Consider the following 19228-nt stretch of genomic DNA (forward strand, 5'->3'; position numbering starts at 1 on the left):
TGCAGCAAACCTGCACGGCGCATGGATCTTCTTCAAGGTAGACTTCGTCCGGGGATACCATCAAATCCCGATGCATCCGGACGACGTCCCCAAAACGGCTCTCATCACCCCGTTCGGCCTTTTCGAGTTCCTCTGCATGCCGTTCGGCCTGAAGAATGCCACACAGACGTTCCAGCGGTTAATGGACGTGGTGGGACGCGACCTGGACTTCGCATTCATCTATTTGGAAGACATCCTCATAGCCAGCAGCGGTCGTCAGGAGCATCTGTCCCACCTCCGTCAACTCTACGTCCGACTGAGTGAGTACGGCCTGACAATCAACCCGGCCAAATGCTAAGTTCGGGCTTGACACCATCGACTTCCTGGGCCACAGGATTACTAAAGACAGGGCAACCCCTCTGTCTGCTAAGGTAGACGCGGTCCGCCATTTCTCCTGACCCACCACAATCAAAGGCCTTCAGGAATTGAATACCACCGCTTCCTCCCTTCAGTTGCCCGAATCATGCGCCCCCTGTTCGCCCTGATGTCGGGTCCTGGCAAGGACATTACCTGGGACGAGGAGTCCGCCGCCCCTTTCATTAAAACGAAAGAAGCCTTGGCGAACGCTGCGATGCTAGTGCATCCCAGAATGGACGCCCCTACCGCCCTCACAGTGGAAACATCTAACACGGCAGTCGGTGGGGTGCTGGAGCAACTCATCGAGGGTCGCTGGCAACCCCTGGCGTTTTTCAGCAAACACCTGCGGCCACCCAAGCTCAAATACAGTGCTTTCGACCGGGAACTGTTGGCACTATACCTGGCAATCCGGCATTTCAGGTACTTCTTAGAAGGTAGGCCCTTCACCGCGTTCACGGACCACAAGCCGCTTACCTTTATGTTCACGAAGGTGTCCGATCCCTGGTCGTCCCACTAGCAGTGCCATCTGTCCTACATCTCTGAATACACGACAGATGTCCGGCACGTCTCGGGTAAGGACAATGTCATAGTGGACGCACTCTCTTGCCCTAACATTCATGCCCTTTCCCAAGGGGTAGACTTTGAGGCGCTGGCAGAGGCGCAGCAGGCAGACAAGGAGATCCCGAGTTACAGAACCGCACTCCGGTTTGCAGCTCCAGGACCTCCCCGTAGGCCCAGGTGAGAGGACCCTACTCTGTGACGTCGCCACCGGCCAGCCCCGTCCCGTTGTCCCGGCACCTTGGCGGTGACACGTTTTCGACTCCATTCATAACTTAGCGCACCTCTCCATCCGGACAACCATCCGGATGGTCTCCAGCAGGTTTGTTTGGCACGGACTCCGCAAGCAGGTCAGTGCATGGGCCAAGAACGTGCATGCACTGCCAGACGGCCAATGTGCAGCAGCACACCAAAGCTCTGCCGCAGCAGTTCCACCCCACCCACCGGCGTTTCGACGACATTCATGTGGATATCGTGGGCCCCCTGTCAGTGTTGCGCGGAGCACGGCACCACCTGATGGCCAGAGACAATCCCGCTCGCCGACACCACCTCTGAATCTTGCGCCCAGGCACTGATCGCCACCTGGGTGTCCCGCTTTGGTGTACCGGCCCACATTACCTCCGACAGAGGCGCCCAGTTCACCTCCAGCCTGTGGTCAGCAATGGCCAGCCTTTTGGGGACACAGCTGCACCACACCACTGCCTACCACCCACAGTCGAACGGCCTGGTGGAGCGTTTCCACTGTCACCTGAAGTCGGCTCTCATGGCCCACCTGAGAGGAGCTAACTGGGTGGACGAGCTTCCCTGGGTCCTACTCAGCATCCGCACGGCGCCCAAAGACGATCTGCACGCCTCGTCGGCTGAGTTGGTGTACGGCGCACCCCTGGTCGTCCCCGGGGAGTTCATACCAGCCCCAAGGGGGCAAGAGGAAGAACCCTCAGCAGTCCCAGGTAGACTACGCGAGAGGCTCGGTGACCTGGCCCCCATACCCACTTCGCAGCATGGGCAGAACCCGACCTGCGTACCCAAAGACCTGCAGAACAGTAGGTATGTGTTTGTACGAAGGGACAGGCATCAGCCACCGCTGCAACGGCCCTACGAGGGGCCGTTTACGGTGCTCAGGAACAACGGGTCCACGTTCGTGCTGGACATTGAGGGGAGAGAGGAGGTTTTCACGGTGGACCGACTCAAACTGGCCCATGTGGACTTGGCGCAACCGGTCGAGTTTCCGGCACTGCGGCGCAGAGGCCGACCTCCCAAACAGGGTCCGGCCCAGACTGTGGACATTGGGGGGTGTATCGCCGGTTCTTGGGGGGGGAGGTTATGTGGCGACCTACTTCCTAGCGCACTCGAACCGGCTCACAAATAGCCAGCGCCCCAGCACAAAGGCCAGTCCCAAAAGGGCGCCAGGTCTGCTTCACCAACAAAGGGAAAAGCCTGCGGGGGATTGTGAGTACGTGCCCCCTACAGCATCCGCGCCTGGGGAGGGCGGGATCAGGGAGGCTTTAAAGCAAGGCTGTGAAGTTCAAATAAAATCTTCTTTAACTGCAGTTTACCGACTCCGTGTCGTTATTTTAGCGCTACGTGTAGCACACCGCTACAGTATCTGCAATTGCTGTGCTAAGTGAGATGTTTTGTATGCCAGAAACTCCTTCTCTATTTCAAGGACTCATGGAATATAGATTCTTAGTACTATAAGGGAATATTTTTAAAGTAATGTTTCAGGATCATTGTTGTGTTTTTTTCTGTCTACCTGTGGTCTTCTTTATGATAGAGCTCAGAATAATATGTCTGTTTTATGGAGTCTGGTATTAGGCATACAAATTATGTGGCTTATCCAGCTGAGGCAACTGAATGTAATTGGGGCCTCATTGCTGGGGTACTTGTCCTGGAAGAGAATACGGATCTTTCTTTTCTTGTGCCAGTCAGTTTAGGATTCTGCTGCAAGAATATTATTGGTATTACTCATGTGCTGTGTAGGGTGTCAATGCCTGTGAAATGTAAAGGAAGGCAGAGATCTCTGTTGCCATGGGAACTATTAGTTTTTTGCCCATTTCCCATGAAGAAAGCAATGCTAGTGCATTGAAGGTAATTTTTTCCTCAACATTTGCCTGTACTCAAAGCTTGCTTTTGTGATGAGAGAAATCCATTGAACCTTGTTAGTCCTTGGGTCAGGGGTTGGAGGCCTGTGGTGTGGTGGGAGAGAAGGTAGGAAAGGGGTTTGTTTGCTGGCTGCTGTTCTTTTGTGTTGTTCTACTGAGCTTTGTGGGCATGCTATATTAGCAATGCAGTGTGTGCTGATGCTTGTGGGCTGTCCCAGCATTTCCTTGGGTGCGTTGGCTGTTAACACAAGTGACATGTTAAGGCTGATTTATACCTGTGCGTCACATTGACACTGTAGGTACCGTGTACCCTACTCTGTAGGGTGATGTACACTTCCCCAGAAAAGTAACTCGTGCGTCACAGTGACACAGATCGCAATAACTGTGATTGGTCTGCTTGGTAGCATCACATTTCTGGTTGCTTTTTCTCCACCATGTCTGTACACCAATGCGAAATAGATGAAACAAATCGTCAAATCTACCTGCCGACATGTGAAAATGTTTGAAATGCATTTCCTCGTCCATGTCTTTCACAAAGAAACTCAACACAGTGGCATAGAAACCCCACCACCAACTAGCATTTTGGCACACACCCAACGCATGCTCGCTACAGTGTAGAGCAACGCAGAAGTGAAAATCAGGGCTACGGCGTAGCCCGTATGCACAAGTATAAATCAGCCTTTACACTGTATATTTCAATTAACGTGATAAATCTGAATCCAACTCAACAGTCCAGTCAATTCCACTCTCCTCTTTCCCTGTAGACATGTCACTTATTTTTTGTCACATGCTAATTATGTCTCCTTTTGATTCTTGTGCTACCTAGCTACGCCATTTTTTATCTGTAGACAGCGAACTTGCCTTCTCCTCTTTCAGGCATGAATTTGGAACACCTGGCAGAAATACACATAACCATGGAGAGAACATGTAAACTCTACACAAAGCACTTAATATACTGCAAAATGGATTTTAGTTACTAGTCAGTAACATGCATTGAATATCATGTCATAATAATAGCTCACAAAATGAAGGATTGACATCCTCACTATAGTTCTAAAGATTTGTGTCCCATGCTAAAACAGACCTGGTTAAGTGTGTGGTATTTTACATCTGATTTTCAAAATCCAGTCACATTCTTTGGACATTCAGTGGCCTATTGCTATTGCCAAATCCTATTCAGTCAACTTCCTGGGCGTTGTCACTTCCTGGTATCTTAACTGGATCAACCACGTAAATGCCATGACTGCAAGAGTATAGATTGTTCAATAACAAATTATAACAATCCTGATCACAAAAGTTATTTGTCTTGTGTTTTCTTCCCACCAGAAAGCTCATCAGGAATGATGAAATATCTCCACTTCTTAGAAACTGAGGCATTTCTTTTAACAGGTTCAATACCATTTTTTTTAAAAAGCTTGATTGCAAATCCCACCCCTAACCTCTTTCTTGTATATTCACATTTAACCCTGTCAGATGTATCCTCTAAGATGTACTAAAGAAGCCTGAATAAGCTTTTCCAACAAGCCTGTTTTTTAAACTTCGAGGATCATAGATTCAGTACTTCAAGATCATAACATACAAATTCACTTCCAAGCTATACACCATTGTATCTTATAGGAAATGGGTTTCTGTGCCTGCATTTTCCCTGAGTTAGAATTTTTGTGATATCTCATGTTGGAATGTAAACTTGGTAATTTTTTTCTTATTGTCACATCTACTGAGATACTATGAAAAAGCTTTTGTGTGTCATTCAGACAGATAATTCCAGCGATTAGTAAATCAAGGTAATAACAAAAGGGAAGTGTTGCAGTTACAGAGAAAGTGCAGTGCAGGTAGACAAAATGGAAGGGCAATGACTATGTAAATTGGAAGATCAAGATCTTGTCTTTTGGTGTATGAGAAATCTGTTCAAGAGATTTTATAACAGCAGGATGGAAGCTGTCCTTGAGACTGATGGTACATGAAGGTACATAGCTGTTTTTCATCACTACAGTCAGAATACGATTTCCCTCTGACTCCAGGAGATGAAGTAGACATTTTACTATTCAACTTCTCATGAGCATTTCACATTAGACAATAAATGGAGTATTTCCCATGAATTGAAAATATAAAAAAAAACAGTTGGTTACATCTTCAGACAGTTTAATGGTAGAGGAAATTGACAGACCAGGTCTGATCTGAACATTCATTCTTTTCATTTGTGCAAAAGAACTGTTAATATTATCTAATGGTGGCAACCTGCAATGAAATAGTTTGACTGAAACCTGCTTCGTTCTGGAGCACAATTTTTCAAAAGTGCATCTGGTAAGTCATTGACATATAACCATATAACATATAACAATCACAGCACGGAAACAGGCCATCTCAGCCCTCCTAGTCCGTGCCGAACTCTTAATCTCACCTAGTCCCACCTACCCGCACTCAGCCCATAACCCTGCACTCCTTTCCTGTCCATATACCTATCCAATTTTACTTTAAATGACACAACTGAACTGGCCTCTACTACTTCTCCAGGAAGCTCATTCCACACAGCTATCACTCTCTGACATACATAGTTTTTCTTGCATAGGCTGGATCCTTTTCTCTGTTATGGGGATGGTGTAGAGACAACTTGAAACCAGGCTAAAAGTTACTGAGAGGCGAAGTGAGGCAATATTATACTATATGACGTGCTTCCAACTAACTGAATTCCAAGTTGAAAAGGTACATTTAATCCTTTATTACAAATCCACGTTAAAATAATTAGACTCTTCCATAATTCATGTAAAAGTAATTGGGTCAAATTAAAACAAGAACGAGCGGTCAGTGAAATTATCTGCTCCCTACTCACCCCTTTTCTATTCTGCCAAACAGGTGACTGTATTCATTTATTTTAACCACTAATTCCCAGTCAAACCCAAGGACTAATTACCTTAACCCAGAATGAAGGTGCACAACACAAATGCAATATAGACAGACAATAAATAGTACATGGCTACTGCATCCCATTACAATAATTACATTTACTTATTACTGAACAGGAAACGTGAAATCCTCAAGGATAATCATATTGTCAACACATTTTAGTATTATGCAAATGTCATCTTTTTTCTTTAAACCAAGTCCTGTAACAGTCATCTAGGTCAAAGGTTATTAGCACTTAGACCAGTACAGAGCGATCTTTACTACCACTCTCTTTCAATTCAGTAAGTCAAGTTAATGTCATGAAGTCAAACTACCAAAGTAATTGAAGCTTCTGGAGCTGTAGCTTCTCAAACGTCTATCTCCTGTAGAAGACAGATCTTGGTTGTAAGCCTATTCAGACAGTTGATCTTGGTCATGATGCACACCTGTCGCATAAATCCTCTTCTGGAAAGGCTGGATGATTCTTACCCATGAGTTTCAAAGCACTGTGTCATCAACAATAAGCACAAATTTTCCTGGGAGGAAGTTGTGCTTTGTACAAGACCTTTTCTGATGTTCCTGTAACTGTGTTAAGTACTCCTTGACCCGCTGTTTCCAAAACAAGTTTGACATGTATTGGACCTGCTCCCATCTACGATGAGCATAAAGTGATGTTCTCTGAAAAGTCGCTCCACACTCAAGCACACATGGAATTTCCTTTTTCTGTAGTGATAAACACGGTGTGGAATATACCAGACTTTCCTATCACTGCGTTTTAGATCCTGAGCAGGTACTCTCTCAGCACAGCCTTTGGAGATGACATCCTTCATGAATGCTGCGTAGTCAGTGTAAAATGACAAATCCCTCTTAAAGCTCTTCCTTAAATTCAGAGCAGGGTAGTAGCCATCTACCAGTTTTGCAGAATTTGCAACCAACTCCATGAATTTGTGGTCTTTCCTTGACGAACTGGGCTGCTCATCCTGACTGCATTCAGCGAAGTTTGTCTTAAACTGCTGCTGCCAAAGCTCATCCAATTTCAAAACTGAGATCCTGCTGTCAACTCTGGCAGTGCACAATCTCTTCCTTGCTCTCCTTTCAGTGGTCTGCAGTCCAACCCACCATTGTTCAAATTGTATAGTCTATCATTAACACTGCTACTCACTTGCAATGGCTCCAAAGCTTTAGGCACATTTGTCCCTATCTGCAGCTCGATTTCTGAATCAACCTCTGGCAAATGGACATGTTTCAGGTGAGACCATCCCTGGAGATACCTCTGTCATGGAATGTTCCCTCCATGGACAGATATACTTTACTGTGAAGAGATGTTAAGTAGTTCACAATAATTTTCACAATTTAAACCAGCCCTTCCAATTCTGAAACAGTCTGGAACTCACAACCTTCTCATAGTCTGTAGGAGAATGTGAGTCTTTTTTTCCTGTAAGGTTGAGCTTGTTTCATTAGGCCCATTGTGCAGAAAACTTCTGTACTACATTAATCTAGGAAAACATAAGTAACCACCATCTTGATACCTTTCTTAGACTTCACTTGTACTGGAACAATAGGAAATTTACAGTCATGATCACCAGCCCCATAAGACCCCTGGATACCAGAACACTACTCACTACTATGTCTGATTCTTTCACAGCATATTCTGATTCTGCTCTCCCTTCCTGTGAGTAGATATGAAGTATGATGGGATGCTTAAAACTGGAAAACTTGCATGAAAGACACTTCCTGCGATCTTTGCTGATGCATCCTGTACACAAACAGCCACCATTTTCACGATGGCCTTTTTCTCCAGCTGAGGGCACAAATCTAATGTGTGTCCACCCCCATAGAACAGACAAGCCCTTTTGGCTGATGAGACCATTTCCCTTCCTTTAGTTCCAGGTTCAGTATTAGCTTTGCTTCCCACAGTGGCCACAGTAGTGGCAAAGCTGCTTCCTTTAGCTCTAGAACAATGTTGTTAGTTTTTTCATACCTTTGTTTATTGCAGGTAATGGAGCATCCTTCATATTCCCCAAACACTGAGTTTGTTGCAACCTTTACTTCCCTTTCAATAAAATTAACAATGTTAATGAAAGTAGCCTTACAATTGTGCCTTTCTTGCAATTCACAGGCCACCATTTACCTTCCCCTAAGTTTATGAGGCAGTTTCTTTAGAACAGTCAGTGTATTAGCAGGCATGTCCAGCTCACTTTATGCACTGCACTTCTTCAGTGACACTGCAACAGCCTCTAAGAAAAAGACTGAAATCTTGAAAAGCTTTCTTATCTTCAGATTTGATGGATATCCATGAAGGAACCTTTTCCATGTAGGTGGATGCAATCTTTTTATTTATCAAAATGTTCCTCTAGTAAAGCCTTAGCCTTGACATATTCTCTCTTAGAGTCAACGTTCTGGCAACTTCTAACAAGTTCCCTAGGATGACCCCCTCGTGTACTGTTTCAAGGAAACAGAGTCAGTCACTATGGCTATCGGTCTTCCTTTCTACGCTGTTTTCATAGGCCTGCATGATTTTAAATTGGATCGCTGTTGAAGATTTGAATCTTTTAGGCAAGGATGAAAGATGTTTGTGTGCAAATAAGGTTGTTTCATTTAACTTCCCCATAATATCCAAAGTACTGGTTGATCTCTGTCATCTGAAACAAGTGTTTCCATGCTGTAAGTGAATGTCCCCAAGAGCACCTCGAGCTGCTGGATGTGAAATAGGTTCAGAGTGCTTCAGTAGTGCAGACTGAGAATAAAAACCCTGAACTACTACTTGGGGGTTTTGATCATGTTTCCCAGTCATTTGAGGAATGAATAAATCAGCACTGACATTGGGTATTGTTTTTTTTTCTTTGTCTTTTCAATATTGGAACTAATGCCATTGGACTGTCCTTTTGCAGCACTTCAATCACTCAATATACATGAAGCCCTTAGCTCACTAACTTTAGCCATATTTGCAACAATTTCTTCCCCCGTTTTCCTTCCTTTTCAATTGCTGTTCCTCTTGCTCTTCCAGCACATATTTGTCCTTCAATTGGGAAACATCGTCTGTTGGAATGTAAGGAAGGCCTTCATTCATTACAGTAGCATTAGATTGAACATGGCCTTCAATGTGAAATGTTTGAACCATTCATTTTGTTTTCCTGTTCATCCTTGAGAAGTAAAAGAATCACTGTGATTCACCTTCTTGGCAGCTTCACAAAGGTTAGCCAAGTTTTCAAATTGAGATTGCATTTGTAAGGCACTTTCCTTATTTTTCATAAGATCTTTAAGTAATGGTATTAAACCTTCAATTTTGTTCACAGTTGTTTTACACTCCTTTGGAAGACTTTCAATTTTATTCACCAAAGTTTTGGTAGTAAGTTTAACTTTTCTCTTGCCAGCCTTCATTCCAGAGCCACTGACGTCAATGCCATCCTTTGATCCACACATGTTTGCAAAGTGCATATGCATTGTTCCATTCAATCAACACAGGCAACAAACAGGCTATTCGGGCACCTACAGCACATGAACCAAGCCAAATAAACAGCGTTCAATTCAGATGTCAGCAAACAGGACAATATTTCAGCACTTAGGAACTTCACAAAACCAGAACTTTAAACGCTTCAATAAAACAGAACAACGAACCATCAAGCAAATGCCATATGATTGAGCAACTGTTCCCAATGGACAGGCAGCACCGACCATTCAAACTATAAATCCACAGAATGAATCAACACTGCCATAGGTAGGACTGCCACTTCAGATGCTCACATTGCCAATGTGCCTTCTCAGTGCTGTTACCTCAGATAACAGCTGGCCTTTCTTTGTGTTCCTTTCTGTTGGAGTTCTTTTTTCCGCCAACAAGTCCAAACAGTTTTCTTCGTTTAGAATGTGATACATTGTGCAAAATAGTCTGTGCTGATGACTTTGCCATAAACTGGTGTGTGGTATGTGGAAAAAAATTTTGTTGTCAAAATGCAGTGACTACTTGAAAACAAACAAAAAGTTGCTGGGAGGCTAAGTGAGGGAGCATCGCACTGTATGGCGTGCTTCCAACTAACAAAATTCCAAGACACAAACTCCATGTAATCCTTTGCTAAAACCAACAATAAAATCATTCAACTCTTCCATAATTAATATAAAAGTGATGGGATCAAATTCAAACAAGAATAAATGGTCAATGAAAACTTTGTGCTCCCTACTCACCTCTTTGTAACAAGTGACTATATTTGTTTATTTTAACTGCGACTCAGTGCCACATGCCACACACGAACCACTGCCCAAGCCCATGTGATAAATTACCTTAACCCAGAGTGAGGATGTGCAACACAAATGCAATACAGGCAGACAAAATATAGATACATAGCTCCTACAGATGGGAATCAGAATTTCTTGTAAACAGGGTAGCAACCTGTGGAATTGCTTTCTTGCCATTTTTGATACTCCAAGTATCTCATTTGTTCTTGCCTGTCTATACTTGCTATGAACCTCCATTTTTTTCCCTTAACTAGAGCCTCAATATCTCTTGAAAACCAAGGTTCCCTAATCCTGTTATCTATGCCTTTTATTCTGACAGGTGCATACAAGCTGGTGTTTGTTCTAAAATGTTCACTTTTGAAGGCTTCCCACTAACCAAGTAAACCTTTACCAGAAAACAGCCAGTCCCAATCCACACTTGTCAGATCCTTTCTGATGCCTTTTTCCAATTGTCCTTTCTCCAATTTCCAATCTCAATCCGAGGACCAGACCTATATTTTCCATATTTACTTTGAAACTAATGGCGTTATGATCACTAGATGTAAAGTGTTCCCCTACACTAACTTCTGTCATCTGCCCTGTTTCATTCCATAATAGGAGATCAAGTATTGCGTACCGTGTCATTGGGAATTCTATGTACTGATTAAGGAGACTTCCCTGAACACCTTTGACAAACTCTATCCCATCTAGATTTCTTATCCTCCAGTTCTGTGTATTTTGAGGTTCTTGAAGAGTCCTATGTGGGATCCCCCACATACTATACATTGTTGATTGTCATCTGTTTCAATGATTTGCATGTATAAACAAGGGTAGGAAGTTTGTAGGTGACAATAAAATAGCTGTTGTCTTTAACAGTGACAAGGGTTATCAGGATTTACAGAGGGGTGTTGATTAGATGGGTAAGTGGGTCAAGAGTTGTAAATTTGGATCCATGCAAGGTGTTAAAATTCTGTAGAGAAAATGAGGATGGGACTTGGGACATTCACAGCAAACAATAGGGCCCTGTGGAGTGTTGTAGAACAGTAAACCTAGGAGTACAAGTACATGGTTCCCTGAAAATGATATCACAGATAGAAAGGGTGGTTAAGAAGGTTTTTAGCTTTCTGGCCTTCATCCATCATGTCACTGAGTTTAGAAGTTTAATGATATATTGCAGTTGTAGAAGACATTGGTGAGGCCAGATTAGAAGCTGGGATATTATGTGAAGATAAGATCTCATTTGGAATATTGTAGAACATAGAAATCTACAGCGCATTACAGGCCCTTTGGCCCACAATGTTTTGCTGACCATGTAACCTGCTCTTGAAACTGCCTGGAATTTCCCTACCGCATAGCCCTCTATTTTTCTCATTTCATTTTCAATCTTTTTATTGATTTCCAGTAAAAATATACAAATCAGAGGAGAAGTTCAGCAAACAGATAATGCAAAGGACAAATAAACAGCAATAAAGAAAAGTATATGTTGTCAAAGTCAAATAGGTATAATGTTACGCTGTTATATATACAGTATAATTTTTCAAAAGCCGCAACTCCTCTAACAGATCGTAAAAAAAAATTGGAAAATTTAATCTATATATAAGGGGGGAAACCCCCACTAAACTAAGAACAAAAAAAACAGGGGAAAAAAAGGAAAGAAAAGAAAGATTGGGCAGTCCATTTGAGGAAAGAATTTTTAAAAAAGGAAAAAGAAAGAACATCCTTCCAGTCACCTCCGAACCTTCACAGATAAGGATTTTCCCCAAAGAGAATAAAGAAAAATAAATAAATAAAAATAAATTAAATCTATTTAAATCTATTTTTCTAAGCTCTATGTACATATGTAAGAGTCTCGTAATAGACCCTATTGTATCTGCTTTCACCACTGCACCATGCACCCAGCATTCTGTGTGAAAATCTTAACTCTGACATCCCTGTTGTACCTACTTCCAAGCACCTTAAAATTATGCCCCCTTGTATTGGCCATTTCAGCCCTAGGAAAAAGCCTCTGACTATAAGCATGATCAATGCCTCTCATCATATACATCTCTATCAGGTCAGCTCTCATTATGTGACCCTCCAAGGAGAAAAGGCCAAGTTCTCTCAGCCTATTCTCGTAAGGCATGCTATCCAATTCAGGCAACATCCTTGTAAATCTCCTCTGCATTCTCTCCACAGTATCCACATCCTTCTTGCAATGAGGTGACCAGACCTAAACACAGTACTCCAAGTGTTGTCTAACTAAGGTCTTGTATAGCTTTAACATTACCACACAGCTCTTGAACTCAATCCCATGGTTAATGAAGGCCATCACACCATACACCTTCTTAACAACACTGTCATCCTGAGCAGCAACTTTGAGTATCCTATGGACACGGACCCCAAGATCTCACTGGTCCTCCTCACTACCAAGAGTCTTGCCTTTAATACAATATTCCATCTTTTAATTTGACCTACCGAAATGAACCACTTTCCACATCTGGGTTAAACTCTATCTGCCACTTATCAGTCCAGTTCTGCATTCCCCAACTTCATTGTGTTTAGTTTTGGTTACTCTGTAGAAGAGATTTACGACAATGTTGCTGGGATTTGAGGAGATGAGTTATAGAGAGAACTTGAGAAGTTATGGCTTTCTTTCCTTGGAGAGCTGGTGAATGAGAGGTGATCTTAGGTGTAAAATTATGTGGGGCAAAATAGGGTTAATGAGTACCGTCTTTCTGAGGGTTGAGGAATCAGAACTAGAGGAGACGTTTGATAGGATCCTGAGAGTCGTGTTTTCACCCAGGAGGATGTCAATTTCTGGAATAAGCTGCAGAGGAAGTAGTTAAAATGTACTTGGATAGGCACATAGATAGGAAAGGTTAGATGGATATGGGCCAAATCCATGCACATGGAACTAGATTAGGCGGAAATATTGATTGGAATGGACTTGTTGGGTAAAGGACCTGTTTCCATGTCCAATGTGTGTTGACTACAAACAGTGAGACAGGAAGTCCTTGACCAGATGCGTGGCTAGTATAGTGCACCTTCTGTTTTTGTTAAGTTTCTGCACGCTCTCATCAAAGAGGTTTGATATTCTTTGTACTTTGCTGGATGCTGCTGTTCCATTTTGATTGATAGCGAACAACGGATTGCTAGGAGTGGGCAAGAATAATACTCTTTTCAAAAAAAGCTTGAGGGATTCTCTAAAGCATTTTCTCTCATCCTGGTTATTATGATAGAGCTTACAATAGGAGAGGACATTTCAAGAGCCCAATGCTGGTCATACAAACATGATTCTGATAATTGGTCATACGGCCTACCCATGAGAGTTGGTTGATTTGCTAGAAATGTTGGACTGGCAAAGTTTGCTGATGAGACCAAACAATTTGGAAGGTTTTGCAGGAACAGCTGTAGCACCATTTTATTCCCTTGATATACTCACTGTAGATGAGGGGTTCCCAATCCCATGGACCCCTACCGTTAACCAAGGGGTCTATGGACCCTGGGTTGGGAACTCCTGCTATAAAGAGTTCATATCTCCAGTATAGTGTCATATAGCAATATAGCATGAGAGCAGGCCCTACAGCTCAACAAGTCTATGCAGACCGCTACCACCACTACCACTCAGCTAGTCCAGTTCAGCCCATGAATCTACCTAACTAGTTCTCCCTGAGTTCCATGGGAGCAAACCTTCCAGACCAGACTACCATAGAAACATGGAAAACCTACAGCACAATACAGGCTCTTTGGCCCACAAAGCTGTGCCGAACATGTCATTACCTTAGAACTACCTAGGCTTACCCATAGCCCTCTATTTTTCTAAGCTCCATGTGCCTATCCATGAGGCTCTTAAAAGACCCTATCATTTCCACCTCCGCCGCTGCCAGCAGCCCATTCCACGCACTCACCTCTCTCTGCATCAAAAACTTAACCCTGACATCTCCTCTGTACCTACTTCCAAGCACCTTAAAACTATGCCCTCTCATGCTAGCCATTTCAGCCCTGGGTCAGCCTCTGACTATCCACACGATCAGTACCTCTCATTATCTTGTACACCTCTGTCAGGTCACCTCTCATCCTCCGTCGCTACAAGGAGAAAAGGCCGAGTTCATTCAACCTATTTTCATAAGGCATGCTCCCCAATCCAGGCAATATCCTTGTAAGTCTCCTGTGCACCCCTTCTACGATTTCCACCATCTTCCTGTAGTGAGGCGACCTGAATTGAGCACAGTACTCCAAGTGGGGTCTGACCAGGGTCCTGTATAGTTGCAGCATTACCTCTCGGCTCTTAAACTTAATCCCATAGTTGATGAAGGCCAATGCACAGTATGCCCTCTTAACCGCATAGTCAACCTGCGTAGCAGCTTTAAGTGTCTTATGGACTCAGACCCCAAGATCCCTCTGATCCTCCACACTGCCAAGAGTCTTACCATTAATGCTATATTCTGCCATCATATTTGACCTACCAAAATGAACCCATTATCTGGGTTGAACTCCATCTGCCACTTCTCAACCCAGTTTTGCATCCTATCAATGTCCCGCTGTAACCTCTGACAATCTGCCACACTATCCACAAAACCCCCAACCTTTGTGTCATCAGCAAAGTTACTAATCCATGCAGGACCTTGTCTAAGTTCCTACTAAAGTTAAAAATAAACAGCATCCACTGTCCTATTCTTTTGGCTATCTCTTCAAAAATATTTCAGAACATTCATTAAGCATTAAAATCAAGCATTCAAGTAGTGAATTAGTCATGGTTACGTCTGCCTTTGTTTCTACCCTGTTTTCTTTTATAGCCCATACTTCCTCATTCCTCAAAAAATAGGAATCTCTTAATCCGGTATTAAGTTGTTATACAACCAAAACTGAAATTTCTGCAGATATAACAGGAGAGCAACCTTAGAAATTACTAACACAAGAAAGTCTGCAAATGCTGGAAATCCAAAACAACACACACAAAATACAGGAGGAGTACAACAGGTTAGATAGCATCAATGGAAATGATTAAATAGTCAACATTTCAGGACTGAGAAGGAAGGGGGAAGATGCCAGAATAGAAAGATGAGGGAGAGAGCCAGTTTTGCCAGCAATAATTGGGTCTAGAGCTATCCCCACCAAAAAGGTTAAATTAGCTGCTCAGTTTAAGCAGTTAATTGAAGTACTTGAGAGGCATTCAAGCATCAACAGGCGCCAGACCTTGATATCATTTTGTGTTGGGGAGCAAATAGAGAGGTTAAGACAAAATCAGGAAACCTATGAATAGTCAGGTGAAATTAATTTTACAATTAGAAAGATGAAAAAGTGCTTGAAAAAATCTGTTGTAACTAAAATTAAGGAAAATTCTAAGATGTTGGATGATAACAAATTTATTGCACATAAATATATATCAGGTACTCAAGAGTAACAAGTTTAGAAATGGAAAAGATTCAATCGTTTTTCACTTCTCTTTAGATCAATGCAAAATCAAGGAGACAGCTGACAGAAATGAAGTAAAGAATAGTTAAATACAATTAAAAGTTACTGCGCCTAATGGATATGAAGACCAAATTACCAGTGAAGCAAGTCATTGAAAAATTATGCAGATAATCTTTCAAAAAGGCTGTTTAATTATTAACTATCAGTATGGATTCGATCGGAGACTTCTGTCAAACCTTTTTTTCTCCATCTGAAGAATTTAATGCAGACATGTGTGAGATGGTGTACTTTGGAAGGACCAACCAGGGTAGTTCTATGACAGTGAGCAGTAGGCACTGAGGAGTGCAGTAGAACAAAGGGCTCTGGAAATACAGGTCCATTATTCATTGAAATTACGTTACAAGATGATAGAGTTGTTGTGAAAACTTTTGGCAAGAGTTGGGATGTTGTTGAAATTGTATAAAATGCTGGTGAGGTCTAATTTGGAGTATTGTTTGCATTTTTGGTCACCTTCATACAGGAAGGATGTAAATAAGATTGAAAGAGTACTGAGTCAATTTACAAGAATGTTGCCAGGACTGGAGGACCTGAGTTGAATAGGTTAGAACTTTATTCCCTAGATTGAGGGAAAATTTGATAGGGGTACACAAAATTATGAAGGTAGTAATGAAGGTAATTATGTGGAGGAATCTGGAATTCCTCCTACACCTTATTGGTGATTATCCTATGTTTGCATATTAATTATTGGAAATTGTATTTGAGGATGTTCTGTCTCAAAATTTTTTTAACCTTTGAAAGTTAAAGTCCTTTTTTTCAAAAAAGCACCTTATCTGTTCCACGGAAAACAAGAAGCCTTTCTGTTCCTGTTTAAAATATAAACACTTATATCTTCAAAATGTTCAGTTGTAGTATTATAGTAAACCTTACATGCTTTTCATAACTCCAGTAATGCTTAAAAACTGCAAGAAACTCCCAAATGTGTGTTTAAGAAGTAATAATTCAGCATTATGGGCATGTCCTCCTTTGAATCCCCAGCATACAGAATTTCCAATTGTTTTATTCTTTTTCTACTTCCACTTCATTTAGAATCCCTTGAATTTAAAATTATTATTGTCAGTGTCTCTGAGATACAGTGAAATAGCCTATCATTGCATACAGAAGTTTAGACATTGTCTCTGCTATTTGAGGGTAAACTTATTCACTGCTACTTTGTCTGTAGGGGCTGGACCAAGACTGATGGTGTTTTGGTGGAACCTAAAATAAAGCCAGGCACAAAACAAAATAAGACTTGGGTTACGTCCACACTAGACCAGATAAATCTGTAACTGAAGCTTTTTCCCTTCATTTTGACCCTCTGTCCACACTGAAACAGTGTTTTCCTCCCCCGAAAGTGGAGCTTTTCTAAAACACCCTCCAGTGTGTAAATTTGAAAACGCCGGTTGGGCAGAGTAATGTAGACAGGGTAACAGGATATTTTTTTAAACACTGTCATGACGTGCCAGAACAGATGCTGGCGGCAGCGTGGCATTTCATTGTTTTCCTGGTGGCCACAACCCCCCCCCCCCCCCCCCACACACACACACACAACCTAACAATTTCAGAACAGACGGCAATGAGACTGAAGCCAGAAGAGTTAGAAATGTACTCTCCAAGTACTTTGACCCATAACTTACTGAATAAATAAGTGTACTCACTTTGCCCTATTTTCTGTCCTTGCTTATATGAAAATGGTTTACCTATTTATGCAAGTACTTCTCTGACAATAGATGTGTCACAGCCTAATCTAACATCATAAGGAAATAGAAGATTACACTGATGCAGACATGTTTTATACATTTAACAAGATGCTTTATTAATGCAACAGAGTTAGTCAGATTTTCAATGTTCATCGTCAGCCAGGTCATACTGCCCATGAACTCCCTGTCGGTTGCCTCCATATGCTCCAGTATTTTTTTTTTTCATTTTAACTCCTCCTGCGCGAGAGCCAACAGCTGTCCATCGTATGGCAATTTACTTTTTAAGTTTTTCTAGTCTGTAACTGCACAAACGTGGATTTTCACAGCGAGATTCGACACCAAACATGTTGCTTGTTTTCTGTAGATGTGTCCTGCTCATGCCCAGTAGGAGGAGAAACACCTATTATTTTAATGTGAAACCGGCATTTTCAAAATTATCTGGTCTAGTATGGATGTAGCCTTAAATTCCCTTCAGCAGGAGGACCTGTAGCTTTTTCGGAGGTTTGATCATTGCTTTCATTCAGTTGCAAAGTACAGCTGATTGATTTTTTTTTTTGTGTGTCTCTGTTCACCAATAAATATGTTGGAAAGACATTTTCTCCCACCCTTTTACCAAAATAATGCTACCAACTGGGTACTTAATAAGATTTTCAATAAGAAATTGCATTTAAGTGATACAGAAATTAATTATAGTAACCACTCTTGACAAAAACTGTATCACAGTATCAATGGCATTTACTGTGCCGTCATGCTTTTTAAGTGCTTTACTGTAAAAGCCGCCTTAAGTATCAAATATCTTGGAAGAATCTTTTTGGCAAACCATAGAAGTTATTAGATGTATCAGAAATCACTAATTCGGTAAAAAAAGATGTGATAGAAATAGAAATACAGACATTTAGAATCATTGAGTGTGGGTGATGGAGATATACATTTCATTGTAATCTCTAAATAATGGTGTTTATATGTTTAAAGTAGTAGCTGAACACAGATTCAGAGCTGGAAATATGAGCAGTTAATTGGCCATCTGTACGACAAAAAGGAATCAGTGGAGAGTAATGCTGGCACCATGCATTATACAGCGAGGTATTTTGAGCATATTTTCTAAATGCGATGCCCTGAAAGATAGCATCCTTCATTAAGGACCCTCACCATTCAGGGCATAACCTCTTCTCATTACTCCCATAAGGAAGGTGGTACAGCAGCCTGAAGATGCACACTCAACATTTTAGGAACAGCTTCTTCCCTCAGTCATCAGATTTCTGAATGGTGCATGAACCCAAGAATACTACCTTATTATTTTACACTTTTTGCACTATTTATGTGGTGGTGGTGGCATACCATACAACTCTGCGCCTGGGCAGGGTTGTATGGGAGACCGGCAGTTGCCCATGCTGCAGGCCTTCTCCTCTCCACGCCACCGATGTTGTCCAAGGGAAGGGCACTAGGACCCATGCAGCTTGGCACCGGTGACGTCGCAAAGCAATGTGTTGTTAAATGCCTTGCTCAAGGACACAAACACGCTGCCTCAGCTGAGGCTCGAACCAGTGACCTTCAGGTTACTAGTCTGATGCCTTGCCCACTAGGCCATGCGCCAACACTATCAAGTACTATTTATGTACTTGTTTCTTATTGTAACTTATACTGACTTATAGTAATTATTGTAAAGGGTAGCACAGTAACGTAATGGTTAGCGTAACACTTTTCAGTGCCAGTGATCAGGATTCAGTACTCACCGTTGTCTTTAAGGAGTTTGTGTGTTCTTCCCATTACAGTGTGATTTCCTCTGGGTGCTCTGTTTTGATCTTACCTTCCAAAGACATAAGAATTGGTAAAAGTTAGTAAGTTTTGAGCATGTCATGTTGGCAGTGTAAACATGGTGACACTTGCGACCTGCCCCAACACATATTCGGACTGAGTAGGTTGTTGAAGCAAAGAATACATTTCACTTTA

General features: G+C 42.2%; 1 protein-coding gene across 3 annotated transcripts in view; it reads left to right on the forward strand.

Annotated features, from left to right (window-relative positions):
• Nucleotides 1-19228, forward strand: part of ankrd12 (ankyrin repeat domain 12) — a 204279-nt gene that overhangs the window by 110921 nt on the left and 74130 nt on the right. The gene's annotated exons all lie outside the window — the stretch shown is intronic.

The sequence above is a fragment of the Hypanus sabinus genome, chromosome 1 (genome assembly GCF_030144855.1).
Source record: "Hypanus sabinus isolate sHypSab1 chromosome 1, sHypSab1.hap1, whole genome shotgun sequence".
In the NCBI taxonomy this organism is placed as follows: Eukaryota; Metazoa; Chordata; class Chondrichthyes; order Myliobatiformes; family Dasyatidae; genus Hypanus; species Hypanus sabinus.